The sequence below is a fragment of the Dipodomys ordii genome, unplaced genomic scaffold (genome assembly GCF_000151885.1).
Source record: "Dipodomys ordii isolate 6190 unplaced genomic scaffold, Dord_2.0 Scaffold192, whole genome shotgun sequence".
Lineage (NCBI taxonomy): Eukaryota > Metazoa > Chordata > Mammalia > Rodentia > Heteromyidae > Dipodomys > Dipodomys ordii.
The window spans coordinates 426,077-443,508 of NW_012267408.1; the positions used below are offsets into that span (position 1 = coordinate 426,077).

The 17,432-nt window shown below is 33.5% G+C and overlaps 1 protein-coding gene across 2 annotated transcripts in view; it reads left to right on the plus strand.

Annotated features, from left to right (window-relative positions):
* Lrrtm4 (leucine rich repeat transmembrane neuronal 4) overlaps positions 1-17,432 on the plus strand; it is a 778,329-nt gene that overhangs the window by 35,444 nt on the left and 725,453 nt on the right. The gene's annotated exons all lie outside the window — the stretch shown is intronic.

Consider the following 17,432-nt stretch of genomic DNA (forward strand, 5'->3'; position numbering starts at 1 on the left):
AAAAAAAAAAGTCCGGAAGTGGCGCTGTGGCTCAAGTGGTAGAGCGCTAGACTTGAGCTGAAGAGCTGAGGGACAGCGCCCAGACCCAGAGTTCAGGCCCCACGACCGGACCCCCCCTCCCCCGAGAAAAAAATAAATGTACTCATTATCTTGCTCATGTAATTTTAACCCCTCTGTACGGTATTTTCACAATAAAAAACATGTGAAAAAAAGGGGGGAAAAATAGTCTCATGGACTTTCTTGCCTAGCTGGCTTTGAACCACGATCCTCAGATCTCAGCCTCCAGAGTACCTAGGATTATAGGCGTGAGCTACCAGTGCCTAGCTAACTGCCATTTTAAAATATTCTTTAACTTTTGTTGCCTATGATTTCTTCTCATAGTTTCTTAGTTTCAAGCCATGATCATGAATCTTAAGCATTTGAATCTTTAATTATTTAGGTCACTTATATAAGTTGCATTAAGTAGAGATTTGCCTTCATATAGTTTCCATAGGATTGTATAATGATAATTTTTCCTTTCTCCCGTAAATCTTTTTAGCACCTTTGTTGAAAAATCACTTGACTGAACATGTATAAGTTTACTTCTGGGCCCTTTTTTGTGTTCCATTTTCCTAAGCGTCTATAAATTTCACAATGGAACACTGCTTAGATTAGTTTTCTTGCAGACTTGGTTACAAGAATGATGCTTTTTTCTTTAAACGAAAGTTAACCTTTGCTATACAGATCTTTTTAGATAGGTTTAAAGGTATATTTTTGTAGCTGTGTGAAAGTGTCTTTAATTTAATAATTACAATTAAACTGTAGCTAACTGTATAGTATAGTTATTTGATGATAATGGTCTACAATATATAAAAATAAAGTGAAATTTTGTACTTCGTGTGTACTTCAATTTATTTCATCAATATTTTATAACTTCCATTATATGGGTCATTCACTGTTTGGGTTAATTTGTTGTACTTCTGTCTATTGTGAATTAGATTGTTTATTAGGTTTCCATTTGTTTACTATTGGCATACCTCACTAATACTGCTTTTTGTGGTGATTTTTGTCCTGCAACACTGCTGAATTTATTTACTAAATTTAACAATTTTATTGACATAGTCGGAGATTTTTAGTTAAAAAATCAAGACATCTCCAACAGTGACCATGTGACTCCCACTTTTCTAACTTGACTGTCTTTCTCTCTCTTGCCTAGGCATCTACCTAAGATGTAGCAATATGTTTAACAAAAATGCCTAAAATGAGCACCTTGCTCCCATTGTTACAATGTCTTCAGCTCTTCCTGTTCTTCATTGTGTTAGCTGTTATCTTTAATCAACAGCTTTTATTATGTTGAGATATAATTTTTCTATACCTAATTTGTTCTGTGTTCTTTATGTAGAGTGATAGAAGGCTGAATTTTATCAAATGTCTTTTCTGCATCTATTGAAACGAACATATGTACTTTGTGTGCTTTTTATGTGGTACCTCAGTTATTGATTTGTGTATATTGATCAGTATTTGTAACCTGATGATGAATCTTTTTACAATGTTATTAGCTCTGGTTTACTATCATTTTGTTGAAAAAATTTAAATTTATTAAGGATGTTGTCTTTTACATTTTCTTACCTTATCTGACTTTGATGGCAAGGTAACGCTGGCCTTCTACCAGGTAATTAGCAGAATTCTCTTTTCTTTTTTCTAAGAATGATTTACTATCATTGATATTAGTTATTTTAAATTTTGGGTAAAACTCAGCAGTAAAGTTTTCTGATCAGATCCTGGGATGTTTTCTTTTTTCTTTTTTTTCCATAAAAGAAATGCAAATCAAAACAACACTGGGATGTTTTCTTAGATGAGAAAATTTCCATTTCTGCTTTAATATCATCACTAGCTTTAGGTGTATTTAAATTTTCTGTTTCTTCATGATGCAATATTGTTAAGGTTAATGTATTTAGGAAGTTCTTTTCTTAAGGCTTATCAAATTTGTTGTTGCAATATTATTCATGTTAGTCACTAGAACTACCATAATTTTCTTTGGTGACAGTGGTAATGTTCCTTAGTGTCTTTGAATTTTTTTTCCCATTTGTGTTTTATTTTTATTATTGTAAAGCTACTGTACAGAGCGGTTACAATTACATGAGTAAGATAATGAGTGCATTTTCTATCAAGCACTGTTACCCCCTCCTTTGCTTTTCCCCTACTATCCTTTCCCTCCCCACCTCCCCAACTCCTCCCCTGCCCCAGAAGTTGTAAAGTTCATTTTCAACATAGTGTCTTGTATGTCTCATTGTTACAATAGGTCAACCTGAATCCTTATTTCAGCAGTTTGTTATTTCCCTTCCCCTCCCCAAGTTAGAAAATTGTGTATACAAGATACAGGACACTAGAATCAAATACAGTAACAACAGAGGTTATACCATGGGGAAGAATATACAAAAAAAGAAACAAAAAAAATCACATAGTTCACTAAAAACAACTGCAACAAAGGAAAAAAAAACAAAAACACAAAAACTCGTGTTCTTATTTTGTTTAGCATCATCTTATATGTTCATAGCTTTTGACATTTTCTACTTGTTTCTGATCGTATTTATTTGATTTTCCCTCTTCCATTTTCTTGGCTAGTCTAGATAAGAGTTAATATATTTTGCTTATCTTTAAGGACCGTTCTTAATTTTAACTTCTGAAGTAATGTTTAGGCTTTGTTTCTTCTCTATCTTTCTGCTCTGATTCTTACATTTCTTTCTGTTAATTTTATTTATTTCTTTGATTCTTTTAGGTTCTTAAGATGCAACAGTATGTTGATTGAAATCTTTGTTGTTTTATGATGTCTCCATTGATATCCTTAAAATTTCATATTAATACTAATTTCTGAAAACTTATCCATCCATTTTGGAATACTATACTTCAATTTCTGGCTTAAAAGTCTTTTAGTTACCTACTTGATTGCTTCTTTTAAACATTTGTTATTCATTTGTGTCATTTTAGGGTTGCTAACATTTTTGATGGTGGGGATTCCTAATTACATACTAGAGTCAGAGAATATATTTAGTATGATCTCAATTTTTTTTTGAAATTCCTGTTCGGCCTATGGAGAATGTTCCTTGTATTGATGAGAAGAATGTGCATTCTGTAACTTTTATAAAGAATATTCTGCAAATGTCTTTTAGTCCCATTTGTTTTAGGGTACAATTTATTTCCACTCTTTTAGTTTTTTTTGTTGTTGTTTTAGCTATTTTTATTGTTCTTTTTCTTGATGATAATTTTATTGTGTATGATCTATCCATTACTACAAGTCAGATGTTAAAATTTTCTACTACTATGTTTATTGAGTGTTCATATTTTTAGATCTATTAATATTTGCTTTGGGTATTTTGGTGCTCCAATATTAGGTGCATAGAATTTTTTTGTTAATTGATCCTTTATGGCATTTATTATCGCATCTACTGTGTTTAACTTAGAGCTATTTTAAATGTCATACACAAAGTTACTATTGCTTTTTTTTGAATACCATTGCCATGGATATATTATTACACCTTTTAAAATTCCCAGATTAAGTATTTCTTAGAGATAAACTGTATTTTTTTGTAAGCAACTGAACTCCTTTAGAGTTAAGTGAACTACTCTGTATCTTTTAATTTGAAGTCTTAATCCATTTACACTGAAAACAATTATTACTATAGTGTTAAATATACACATTTTATAACTTATTATCTAGTTTTATTGCTATTACTTTATTCTCAATCTCTTAGTGTATTATTTCTTAGTATGTAATTTTTTATTACCATTCTTTGATTCTTTAGTTTTTGTTTATAATAGATTATTGACTTGTTGCATTAAAGAGAATTCAAAATAAATATTTTTAATCAAAACAAAGGTAATTTTAAATGATCATAACTTTACAAGACCATAAACAATAGAGACCAAAATTAAGTAGAAAAAAAAAAAAACTAACCAGGTGCTGGTGGCTTATACCTGTAATCCTAGCTAGTCAGGAGGCTGAAATCTGAGGACCATAGTTTGAAGTCAGCCTGAGCAGGAAAGTCTGAGAGACTCTTATCTCCAATAAACTACTCAAAAATACCAGAAGTGGCACTGTGGCTCCAGTGGAAGAGTGCTAGCTTTGAGCAAAATGAAGCTCAGGGACTGCACTGAGGCCCTGAATTCAAGCCCCAGATCCTGCAAAAACAAAACAAAAATTAATAAGAAAGCTACATCCATATCTTTTGCATGTTGAATTTTACTATCTCATGCTACATTTTTCTATATTGTCCATTTTAACTTATTAATGTTATTATCACACCTGAAATAATTATAATTACTATATCTCTACACTCAGATGAATTGTTTGTTATATTGTCTGACATTAATATTAACACAATTTCACAGGTACAAGTTTGTTTTCCATATTAGTCCTATCTTATATTAGTACCATATTTTCTTTCTTTCTTTCTTTCTTTCTTTCTTTCTTTCTTTCTTTCTTTCTTTCTTTTTTGGGGGGAGTCTTGTTGTGGGGGCCTGAACTCTGGGTCTGGGCACTGTCCTTCAGCTCTTCAGCTCAAGGCTAGCACTCTACCACTTGAGCCACAGCGCCACTTCCAACATTTTTCCCCTGCTTATGTGGTGCTGAGGAATCGAACCCAGGGCCTCACGCATGCAAGGCAAGCACTCTACCACTGAGCCACCTTCCCAGCCCCTCTTTCTTTCTTTCTTTCTTTCTCTCTTTTTTTTTTTGATTGTTGTAGGCCTGAACTCTGGGCTTGGGAGCTGTCCTGAGATCTTCAGCACAAGTCTAGTGCTGTACCACTTGAACCGTAGTGCCACTTCTGGCTTTTTCTGATTATCTAGTACTGAAGAATTGAACTCAAGACCTCATGCATGCACTGAGCCATCTTCCCAGCTCCTAGTAACGTATTTTCTTTCCATATTTTATTTTATTCCAAATTTTAGTTCACATTAAAGTTTGGGTTAGGTGCATAGAGTGTCCCCTTAAACAATATATTCTAAGCAAAAGTTTCGCTTGAGGTTCTATAACAAACTATCTTACAAAATTGTTTTCAAATCCTATAGTTGTAGATTTTCACCAAGAATAAAATACTCAAATATCCTGAAGTCATTGTGAGAGTTTAAATATATGTTATAAGTAAAGCCTTATAATATGATACTACAGAAACAGAAAAATAAAACATGAGGGGTGGAAAAGTATAATATTTCTTCAGTTAATGAGTTACTATAACTATTAAATGAAATCTATTCTAAATAAATATATGGATTAAGCATTTGAAACTAATATTTGATAATTATTGCCAGTTACTTGTATTAAAATTAAAGGCGGAGAAGGTATCCTTTGATATCTTATTTAAGATTTTAAAATGTGCCAGTCCTACATTTTTAATAGTCTTAAACATCCTTAATATTTATGATTCCTGTAATAATTCCAATTTGAATGAAAACCTTTGCTAGTTGTGTTTTTAGTTTATTTATTTTTATCTAAGTAGAATAAAATATAATTATAGTACATCTGAGGTGTGTGTGTGTGTGTGTGTGTGTGTGTGTGTGTTTGTGCGTGTGTTAATCAATTCTACTGGATACTTTTGTGTTTTAAACCAGATATTTCCTCCCCACACACACCTTCTGGCTTTTCAGTTGTTTCCTGAAGTCTCAAAAATCTCATGTAGGGTAATCAATTTATAAGCCAAAGCCTTGTGGGAAATAAAATGAAAAATAAATGTTCTTCTTTTTCTCTCACAGTTGGAACATAGAGTGGTCAAATCACATTTGGAAAGAAAAACACAACAACTTCAAATTAGTGAGAATCATCTATGGTCTTCATACCCACTTCTATCCATCATCTCTTTATAAGAACACAAAAAGACACTAATTAAAGCTCAACAAAAGTTTCACCATCCATCAGCCTGTAACATACAGCATTTTATTTTAAACTGCAGAATATTATTTTATTTATAGAGCCAATCAGAAAGTTTCAGTACATAAAAGCTACAACAAAAATTTAGAGCTTTTGTATTCCTATTGAGGGAAATGGTGCATTTTATGCTTAGTATTGACTCCTGAAATTAGTACATGGAATAAAAAAATAAGTAATCCTTACTCCTCTTCTGTTTATCATATGAAGTGAGTTAAATTAAAGCACAATATCCTCCATTCTTTGGATGATCATATTCCTTGAAGTGACACTTTCCATTTGATGTAACTACAGAAAGTACCTGTAAGGGGTTGACAAAATCCACACGTTGAATTTCACAATAATAAACAGAAAAAAATGAACATGGAGTGGCTCCCCACATATAACTGGCCATAGTGGTATATTTGCCATGGACAACTTTTCCTTATTTACACCTACACTTTGAGTGATTAAGCACCTCCAAAAGTTGGGGGAAAAACACTACTTTTTGCTGTTTACATTTTATAGATTCTATATATTTCAGGATTTGGACAAGGACAGAATCCACCTTCCTTAGTTTTCTCATTCTGCAATGTAGACAGAAAGGCTGGGCGACAAATGGACTTCTATGCTAAAGCAAATTCTTTGCCTTCTTTTGCTGAAAGAAAGTGGATTGTAGAGCCAGACTATTCCATTGGAAGTTTAGCTTTGCTAAATTCTTAATCTTTGATTCTAGATAGATTGTATTAATACTGTGAACTTCAAGTTTCCTCTCTGTACAATGGAGATAATCACAGCTCCTGCCTACCACATTTGTAGCAAGAATGCAATGGGCAAAATACATGTGATAGTTTAGAACAGCACCTGGTGTGTTGAACAAAGTCAGTTAATATTACTAATAAGAGTGAATAAATGAAGTGAAAGATTTGGGATCCTGCTCATGGAAAACAAGCAAATGAGTGTCCAATGCTATATTTCCATGTTGGTCCAGTCTTCACATATGAAAATTATCAATCAATGCAGATGTGACAGTATAGGATGTGAAGAAGTGACTCAGTCCTTTTCCGTTACATTTGGCACCATTGTTAAGAAAAATAAAAAGGAAAACCTAGTCAAAGTTTGTTCTAAATATTCTCTTTTTTTCTCTCTTTACCACTCTCTTCTCTTTCACAAGAAGCATGTTTGATTTGTGTGTCACTTTTTGAGAGTGTTTTATAGCTTTCATTGCACTCCCTACTGCTGGAAATGCTTTATTTTCCTATGTTATTAATAGTGGCAGTGTAGAGTAGTCAGAGAGATATCTATCTAAGAACTGCCTTAATCGATTTGCTTGAGACTGCTTGCCCTTGCAAGAGTGACCTGTGTTGCCCAGTTAACAGCTCCACATTAACACTAGATGAGGCTGTTACTAATTTTCCAGGGACTATATGCTCTCTTCTCTTTGCATTGGCAATATATTCAAGTAGAAGAACTAATTCATCTTAATAGGGAAAAGGTACCAATTTTGACACAAAGCATCCCTAAAAAAACTGAACACACGTTGGGTGTTGGTGGTTCACACCTGTAATCTTAGCTGGTCAGGAGGCTGAGAACTGAAGATCTCAATTGGAAGGTGGCATAGGAAAATAAAAGCTAGTATAGGAAAACAAAATCAAAAGGAATAGATAATATTTTCTAAATCAGCTAAAATATAATCTGTTATCAGCAATGACATTGGCTCTTTTTTGGAGGAGGGGGTGGATTCTGTCATTCTTTCTGTATGTGTTTCCTTAAATTTAATCATCTTGTTGAGGTAGAAATCCAAAGATAACCTTCACTGATTAGGCAGAATTTGGGGAAATTTATATGGAAGGAATGTCATTTAATGACACAGCATAGTATGAGTTAGACACCACATCTCCCTTTTGTCAAATCCCAGCCTTTGTAAAGCTAGCTAACACTAGGAACCTCTCTAACACTAGGAAGTGTTGAAGAACTCATGTGTATGGTGATTGTATCACTGACATAGGACACATTAGACAATGGGAAACTGTGAGATATTTTTAGATGGAAAACTGAGAGCCATATATAAAATACTTAAAATGTATTTCATATATATATATATATATATATATATATATATATTTGGGGATTCAGAGATGATCCGGGGTTTGACTTCAAGAACTTGCATTTTCTAGCTTACTAAGCAGACACTAACAAGCACTGCACTGCTTGAGCCATTCCTCCACCTGAAATTCTGTTGTTGTTGTTGTGGTTTAGTTATTATATTAGCATGGGTCTCAAAGTTTTAACCAGAGCTGGGTTCAGACCATAAAGTCTCTATATAAAGTTCCTTGTCCAATGGTAACCCAGGCCTACACCCTATGCATGACTTAGTCTGTAAGATAGGATCTCACTAAATATCTTCCCAGGCCTAGTCTCAACCACATCCTCTTAATCTCTGCTTCCTGAGTAATTAAATATGAGAGTTACTGTACCTGGAAAAAATATGGCTAGTCATTTAGCCCTTTACTGTTTTTATTCTACTGGAATACCAGGTAGTTGACAGCCTTTGTGAGAAGATGAAGTGTGCAATGGATCTAAAGGGGTCTGAGGAGCCATGGGCATTAGAGGGAGAGAGGGCAGGGATTGACATGAGGAATTGGCAGGTTTCATTCCTAACCCTGACACCCACTGTGGCTTGGGACTTTCACGGTAGTCATTCACTATGTAGTATGTACTTCATGCAGGTCACACTCTTTTCCGAAGTCACTAGGTCTGTTAGTGTCCTTTGTTTAGGAGTCTGGAGAGATTAGCATCCTGCTAAGGCGCTCAATGTCCAGTAAACCCTCAGGACTGGCTTTTTGAAACCTCCAGAGCTTTTACACAGTAGATTATTTGATGTTTTACTGTCAGTTATACTTTGTTAACAGAAAAATATTCATTTCCAAAGCATCAGACTTCCCATACAGTCTTACGATGGGAGTTAGAGTACATGAAAATACATTAATATTTACCTTCATTTAAAAAAGACATTAATGAAAAAGGTCAAAATGGGAATGCTTAATAGACAGAAAACGTTAATACAAAACTATATCTAGATCCTTATATTCATAGAGGATATATTTCTATTAAAAAATAAAATTTGGCCAGGTGCTGGTGGCTCACAACTGTAATCCCAGCTACTCAAGAGGCTGAGATCTGAGGATCACAGTACAAAGCCAGGCCAGCCAGGAAAGTCTGTGAGACACTTTTCTCCAACCACTGGAAAACAGAAGTGTCACTGTGGCTCAAATAGTAGGGCACTTGCCTTGAGCTGAAGAGCTCAGGGTCAGCGCCCAGGCCCAGAGTTCAAGACCCATAACTAAAATAAAAATTTAAAAATTTAAAATAAATAAAATTGCAAACTCACATGTGACAATTAGAACAGAAATCATCATCCCAGTAGAGTGTAGGACCTACTGCCCTATAGAAGTAAAATATTTTTATACATAGCTTTTGACCTTTTCTGCTTGTTTCCCTTATTGCAAATAAGGGAATCCATGGGACCTTTGTTTCTTTGGGCCTGGCTTACTTCACTTAATATATTTCTTTCTAAGTCTTGCCATTTCTTAAAAAATGGAGCAATGTCATTCTTTCTGATGGAGGCATAGAATTCATATATATATGTATATATAATTTTCTTGATGCATTCATCTACTGAGGTGCACCTGGGTTGGTTCCATATCCTAGGTATGGTAAATAATGCTGCAATAAACATAGTTGTGCTGGTAGCTTTAGTATACCCTTGTTTGTGATAATTTTCATTCACTTTTATAATTTCTGGAGGGGAAGGGAAAAAACAAAATGCTTAAATGGGGATACAGGTTGACCTGTTGTAACAATGAGATGTACAAGACACTATGTTGAAAAACGAAGTTTACAACTTGTGGGGAGGAAGGGGAAAGGAATTGGGGAGGTGAAGACGGAAGGGATGGTAGGGGAAAAGCAAAGGAGGAGGTAACAATGATCCATAGGAAATGCACTCATTACCTTACGTATGTAACTGTAACCCCTCTGTACAGTTTTTTGTTGTTGTTTGTTGTTGTTTTGGTAATGGGGACTCAACTCTGGGCCTGAGTGCTATCCCTCAGCTCTTCAGCTCAAAGCTAGCATTCTTCCACTTGAGCTACAGCGCCACTTCCATCTGTACAGTATTTTTATTTTAAAATAAAAATATATTTAAAAAACTAAAAAAAAGATGTAAGAGATTTTGAAATGAAAAGAACAAATAGAACTTCATTTTATCTAACTGAAAATCTTGAAAATGCTGTTGTTTTCCAGGGAATACACTAGTGTGTCTATGTCTGTATATTTCCAGAGAAATCCTCACAATCAATAGGCAATTCTAGAAAATTTGAAAGTTGTTCATTATTAACTTATGTATGAAGACAAAGTTTCACTTTTGGGCAAGAATAAAATATTAGAAATACTCAATAGCTGTTAATGGGTGATTTTCTTTTTAGGTATATGAAGTCTTTTCAAATAATCCTTGATGAATTTAATAATTTAAAGAGGAAATAGGAGAAAAGATTAGATTTGAAATGTCATGAAACTTGAGCTGCTGTGAATGGTAAATGTATTTGCGTAGGTATAAGGATAAAGTTGCAATTTAAAAGTAACATTTTATCCTAAATCATATTTTATATCTATAATTTGCAAAGATACTTGCCAATGAGCAAAATTTGTTTCCATTACTTCTATGCACATATTCATCTATTTTGATTATATGTGAAGTATAAACGAAAAGAGAGGGAAAGAAAATTAATAAAGAGGGAATAAATAATATTACATATGATGTGGTTTCTGAGACTGAACAATATTTTCTTTAAGCAACCTTGCAATTGAAAATCTATATAACCTTGAAGAAGACCTTCAACATCCTTGTGCCTGATCCACACATTTGTAAAAGAAAATGCATAATTATTGTAGAAAGAATATAAAGGTTCAACTATTATTATAAGGCTATATAACTCATAGGGATTATGCATTTTAAATTAAATAGTTCTTTTTAAACGAATGAAAAGAACATAATTTGTAGGTACTAGGAGTTTGAAATGCAGAATCAATAGAGCCAGTGCTTTGACAGGAGTCAATTTAATATTTCCAGCCGGCAGAAAGTTTCCTATTTAGAGATTCTTTGCTTTTGCCATGGACGTGTCCATCCATTTTATCACTTAGAATTTCTCAGATGGATTTTATTATGTGTTGTTTTACTTTAAATGATGGCTTTTGCTTTTCTTCAAACAGTTTCTGTGAATCCTCATTTAGTCTTGTTTGGAAATGCACAAGAGAACAATGAGTACCTTATAAGTTCTTCTCTCTTTCTTCCTACTTCTTCCCAGTCCTTTTATATCTATTTCCATACCTCTTTTAATGTATCTCTGGAGAAAGAAATCTCAGTAAATCACTCTTATACAGGCAGCAGTTTGGAATCTTTTATTTTCACATTTGTAGGATAAAAACACAGAAACACATCTTCTTTTACAATTATTATTCCATATAATAATCTATATACATATACATTCATTTTTGTATCTTTCGTTATCAACCCTTAAAGGAAACTATTCTTCAGTTAATTTTTCTCGTAAAATAGGTTGCAGCAAATGGTAAACTCTTCTCTTTTTTCTCTTTTCTTATAATTTTATTGTTTTTAAGATTTTTTTCACGAAGAGATTAGTAGTTAATTAGCAAAAATAGATCTGCACTGACTGCAATATAGGGATCATTCTGTGCTTTAAAATACCCCAATGGCACTTTACTTGAAAACTAAACTTAATACCATCGTAAAAATTTTCCAAAATAAATTTTACTTTGATTATCCATTTAGCTACATACAGTCCAATTTTCTATTTTTCACTATATTCTAAAAGTTTTCTAAATGGAGTTTTTTAAAATTTTTCTTTTCATGAAAGATTTAACTTAAATATCAGTGGTTTTTAATTTAATTCTATTTTTTATTTCACTACTAGAGTTAATTTGTGGCTCTGATTATGCTTAGGTCAGATCAGTTAATTTACATATTTTCCAAGTTAAAGTTCATGTGTACTTACTTTCAACGTAACAGTTTCCCAGATATTCCAAGAACACAAAGGGCATCTTTGTAATGTAAGTATATTTGTAATGTAAATTAAGCCCTGAAATGAAACCTGCCAATTGTAGTAATTAATTTTCTGACCATCTCCTTTATAACTATGTAAGTTTTTTTTTGTGTGTGTGTGTGTATGTGTGTGTTAGAGACTATTTCCAAAGAGTAGGAAATGAAATACTGAGAAATGTAATGGATGTATAAGTGTGACTCATGCACACCAAAATATTCTTAGTAAGAAATGGGCTCTCTCTCAGGAGAGCAGGTTAGCTATTGCATAAAAAGTTACTTCATGTTAGGTAGCAGTTAATTCACATCATGTAGCAATCCTAATAACTTTCTGAATAAATGAAAAATTTGGACACACATGATCCTGGAAGAACTAGAAAATATTCAGGGAAATGTTAGGAAAGCATGGTGAGGAAAAGAATTTGTGATTGCTGAAGGGAGAACTCAGTGAAGAACTTTTCTCACTACCCGTACCAAATAGCTGATCCAAATAAACATCAAAAAGAAGGAATATTCATTTTGACTCACCCTGCCAGGTTATTTGGTTCCTGGTCACAAGGCTCCATGTTTCCTGGACTTTAGTGAGACAGTCTGCCTGCCTGTGACAGAGGTTTATCAGTTTGTGACAAACAAGAAGCAGAGAATAAACTTGGAAAAGAAAATACCCTCACTACTCATATGCCTTCCCTACCACCCTTCTTTCAGAGAGACCCTTCCTCTTAATTGTTTCAGACATGCCAAGTTTCAATAGACTAATCCACAAGTCTGTGAGGGATATTTCATATTCACACAATGCAATGCCTAAGAATGGGAGACTTCATCTGCTTTCAGAGTATATTATTGGCTTCAAGTGGTTTATGAGTCTTTGTTCTTGGTAGAAAAGAAAAATTATGGGCATTTTTTCCCCCGAAGAAAAGGCTCCACTGTTTTAGTTAAAATTTCTAAATTGTATTAGGAAAGATCAAGATTGATTAGGAAAGGGATACAAAAGCTTTCTTTTTCTTTGCAAAGTAAAATCTTCAGGAAAATCATAATGAGAGCAATAATATGTACAATGGTATGATGGAAAAATAGGTTTTGTGAAACAAAGGAAGAGTTATAGATGAATCAATCATTATGTATATATATATATAAAAATATATCATGTATTTTACATGGACATTTATATGCAAAATGATTTTAATTGAAAATATAAGAAATGCTACTATTCACCATTTCAAAATTTCCTCAATTTCATATAAAACACATTAAAAGAATTATATTTTTACATGACAAAGTTATAATACATTATTTTATATTTTAAAACACTGGTTGATAGTTTAATATATTTCATTTGCTTAATAATGGAGATTCCAAAACACATCAATATTATCTACTTTAGGCAACAAATTACATACATTTTACAAACAATAGAAATGAAAATTAAAAGTAAAAGACTAGCTTTTGACTTAAATAAGTGGCTTCACTTTTTTGACTATTCAATATATTTTTTATTGTAAAGATACTATACAGAGGGGTTAGTTACATGAGTAAGGTAATGAGTACATTTCTTATCAATCATTGTAACCTCCACCTTTGTTTTTCCCCTACCTCTCCAACTTCTCCCACCCACCCACCTGAAGTTGTAAAGTTCATTTTCAACATAGTGTCTTGTACATCTCATTGTTAAAATGGGTCAATCTGAATCCTTGCTCCAACATTTTGTTAATTCCTCTCCCCAAATTAGACAATTGTATATAAAACATGCCAGGTACCTGAATCAAATTCAGTGAAAACAGGGGATATACCATGGGGGAAATCATAAAAGAAACAAAACATTTCATAGCATCTTAAAAACAACAGAAACAAAGATAAAACCTCTTGTGTCCCTATCTTGGGTTACATTTCACTTAACATCATTGTATATGGTCATATGTGTTTGTCTCATAAGATTAGCCTACATGTATACTAGTTATTGTAAATAAGGAAACCATGGGACCTATGTTTCTTTGGGCCTGGCTTACATCACTTAACATAATTTATTCCAAATCTTTCTATTCCTAACAAATGGAGAAGTGTCATTCCTTCTGTTTGATGCATTTATATATATATATTTGATCCATTCATCTACTAAGGTACATCTAGGTTGATTCCATAGTTTAGCTATGATGAATAATGCTGCAATAAACATAGTTGTGCTGGTACCTTTAGTATGGCCTTGTTTGTGATCCTTTGGGTAAATGAATAGCCCCATAAAAAGATAAAATACCTAGGAGTTAACTAAAGAAGTGAAGGACCTCTCTGATGAAAACTTTAAAAACCTGAAAAAGGAAATTAAAACAGAACTAAGGAAGTGAAAAAAACCATCTACACTCCTGCATTGGGAGGATTAACATCGTGAAAATGGCAATACTGCCAAAAGTTATCTACAAATTCAATGTGATACCTATCAATATTCGAACCTCATTCTTCAATGAAATAGAAGAAGTAAGCCAAGACCCCGAATAGCAAAAATAATCCTTAGCAGAAGGAATAGTGTTGGAGGACTATCAATACCAAATTTCAAACTCTACTACAAAGGCATAGTAATCAAATCAGCTTGCTAGTGGTACAAGAACAGACCTGAAGACCAATGGAATAGAACTCAGAAATGAGCCCATAGACATATAGCTACTTAATCTTCAGTAAGGGAGCTAAAAAAATTAGAATGGAAGAAAGACAGGCTCTTCAGTAAATGTTACTGGCAAAATTGGTTATAAACCTGTAGAAAACTAAAGCTAGATCCTTGTATATCACCCTGAATAGAGTCAATTCCAAATGGATCAAAGACCTTGAAATCAAAACAGAATCCTGAAAACATTACAAGAAGGAATGGGGGGGGGGGGCTGGGAAGGCGGCTCAGTGGTAGAGCGCTTGCCTTGCATGCTCGAGGTCCTGGGTTCGATTCCTCAGCACCACATAAGCAAAAAGAAAAAAGCCGGAAGTGGGGCTGTGGCTCAAGTGGTAGAGCTCTAGCCTTGAGCTGAAGAGCTGAGGGACAGCGCCCAGACCCAGAGTTCAGGCCCCACAACCGGACCCCCCCCAAAAAAAGGAATAGGGGAAACTCTAGGGCGTCTTGGCACAGGTTGAAATTTCTTAATAAATAAAAACACAATAAATAAACACAAAAATCAAAGAAAGATTGGACAAATGGATTGCATGCAATTTCAGAGCTTCTGCATTGCAAAGGTCATACCTAGCAAGATTAATAGAAAGCCCACAGATTGGGAGAAGATCTTTACTGGCCATACAATGAACAAGGGTTTCATATCTAAAATATACTTAGAACTCAAAAAACTCCCCCAACAACAAATCCTCAAAGAAACTACTACCCAATTAATAATTGAGCTAAAGACTTAAAGAGAGACTTTTCTGAAGAAGAAATAAGAATGGCCAATAGACACATGAAGCAATGCTCAACTTCCCTAGCCATGAAAGAAATGCAAATCCAAACAACACTGAGTTTCCACCTCACCCCAGTTAGAATGGCTGTAATCAAGAACTCTAATAACAACAGATGCTGGAAGGGATGTGGCCCAAAGGGAACCCTACTACACTGTTGATGGGAGTGTAAACTTGTTCAACCATTTTGTAAAGCAGGTTCCTCAAAAGACAACACAATATTTTAAAACTATTGCACTCTACTGTAACGAACATGAGATGATTGGAATTTTCACAGCATGCTAGAAATGGAACATTTCTTTCTGGAAACAATTGGGAAATTGAAAATATTTTAGAATATATGTATCATTTAATTTAAAATTTCATATCACAGAGACTGACCTAAACAATACTGTTTTTCATTATTTCCTTATTCGTAGAAAAAACAGAAGTCACTTCATCTATATTAGTGTACTGTACCGTCTTCAAATAAAATTTAGGTGCTCAAGTAATAACTAAATGATAATTTTAGGAGAAATTGTTTGGTTTTTGAACATTTTGTTAGTAACTTGTGCTATCTAGACTTTTCAATGATACAAATTGTTTGCACAAGCTTGAGGTACTTTTTGTCCATTGGGAAGAATATGATCACAAACAGAAGCTAAATTAATTTCAAAGGGAAAGAAAAACAATATTTGTAAACCAGTACTCTCTTTTCTTTTATGAAAGAATGAATTTGAATCTCTTCCCCTGATAAAACACAATTGACCAAATTTTTTTAAAAAAGTCTTATCAAAGAGGTTTTTCTTTTTTGTTGTTTTCTTTCTTTTTTCTTTTTTGTCGGTCGTGGGGCTTGAACTCTGGGCCTGGGCGCTGTCCCTCAGCTCTTCAGCTCAAGGCGAGCGCTCTACCTTTTTTGTTGTTTTCAATGTACTATGTGATTTATTTTTCTTTTGTGTCTCCCCCCCATATGATTTGTCCTCTGTTGTCACTGTATTTGGAATCCTATGTATTGTATATGTTTATCTGAATTAGGGAAGGGAAGAGGAACAAAAAATGTTGAGACAAAGGACAAAGTGGAAACTAAGGCAACAATGATACTCATAAGACAATATGTTGGAAATGATATGTACAACTTTGGCTGAAAAGTGGGAGAAAAATGAGGGAGGGAGTAACTAGTTCAACAAGAAATGTACTCAATACCTTACTTATGTAACTGTAACCCCTATATACATCACTTTGACAATAAGATTAAAATTTAAATTAAAAAATGGAAAAGAAAAAAATGATGAAAAATTTTAAAATCTACATCATTTTTTTCTGGAAGAAAAGGAAACCTTAAATATTTTTGTAGTAAGAATGAGTGTTTTATTTGAACATTTTATCACATTGTGCATTTATTATTTTTAAAGGATTGCCAAAGACTTTCTGATCTCACAAACTCATAATTGACTCCAAGGTGACCATTCCTACACCTACTGAAAACATCTAATTTGCTCTTTGATCCTGAACATATTGGATTTAAAGAGGTCAAATATGAGTTCATTATAAAGTAAAGAGAAGAAAACCAAAGGGTAATGAAGTATTTATCAATTTGGTTCCACATTCCCTTCGAGATTTATTTGAATTTCAACCATTCTATTATATCACTCTAATTAAGATACTTTTGGGCCTAAACCAAATCTATTATATTTTGTCTACTGCAGCCTTAATGGTGACATTTCTGTAGGAGCTCTGAAAATGTCTTATCGAAACAGGCTTCTGGGGCTGATTTATGCACAGTAAATATTCTAAGATCTGGCAATTCAATTCAGTCAGAAACAATGTGTGAACATATCAATGAAACAAGACATGGACCTGACAATTTATTTTTTAAGTGTTACATACAAAAGTACCAGAAGTCCAAGACAGATACTTCAAAAACTACTAAATGTCTTTCATTTTTTTTTATTATGAAAATACCATATAGAGGGTTTACAATTACATGGGCAAGATAATGAGTACATTTCTTATCAAGCATTGTTGTCTCCTCCTTTG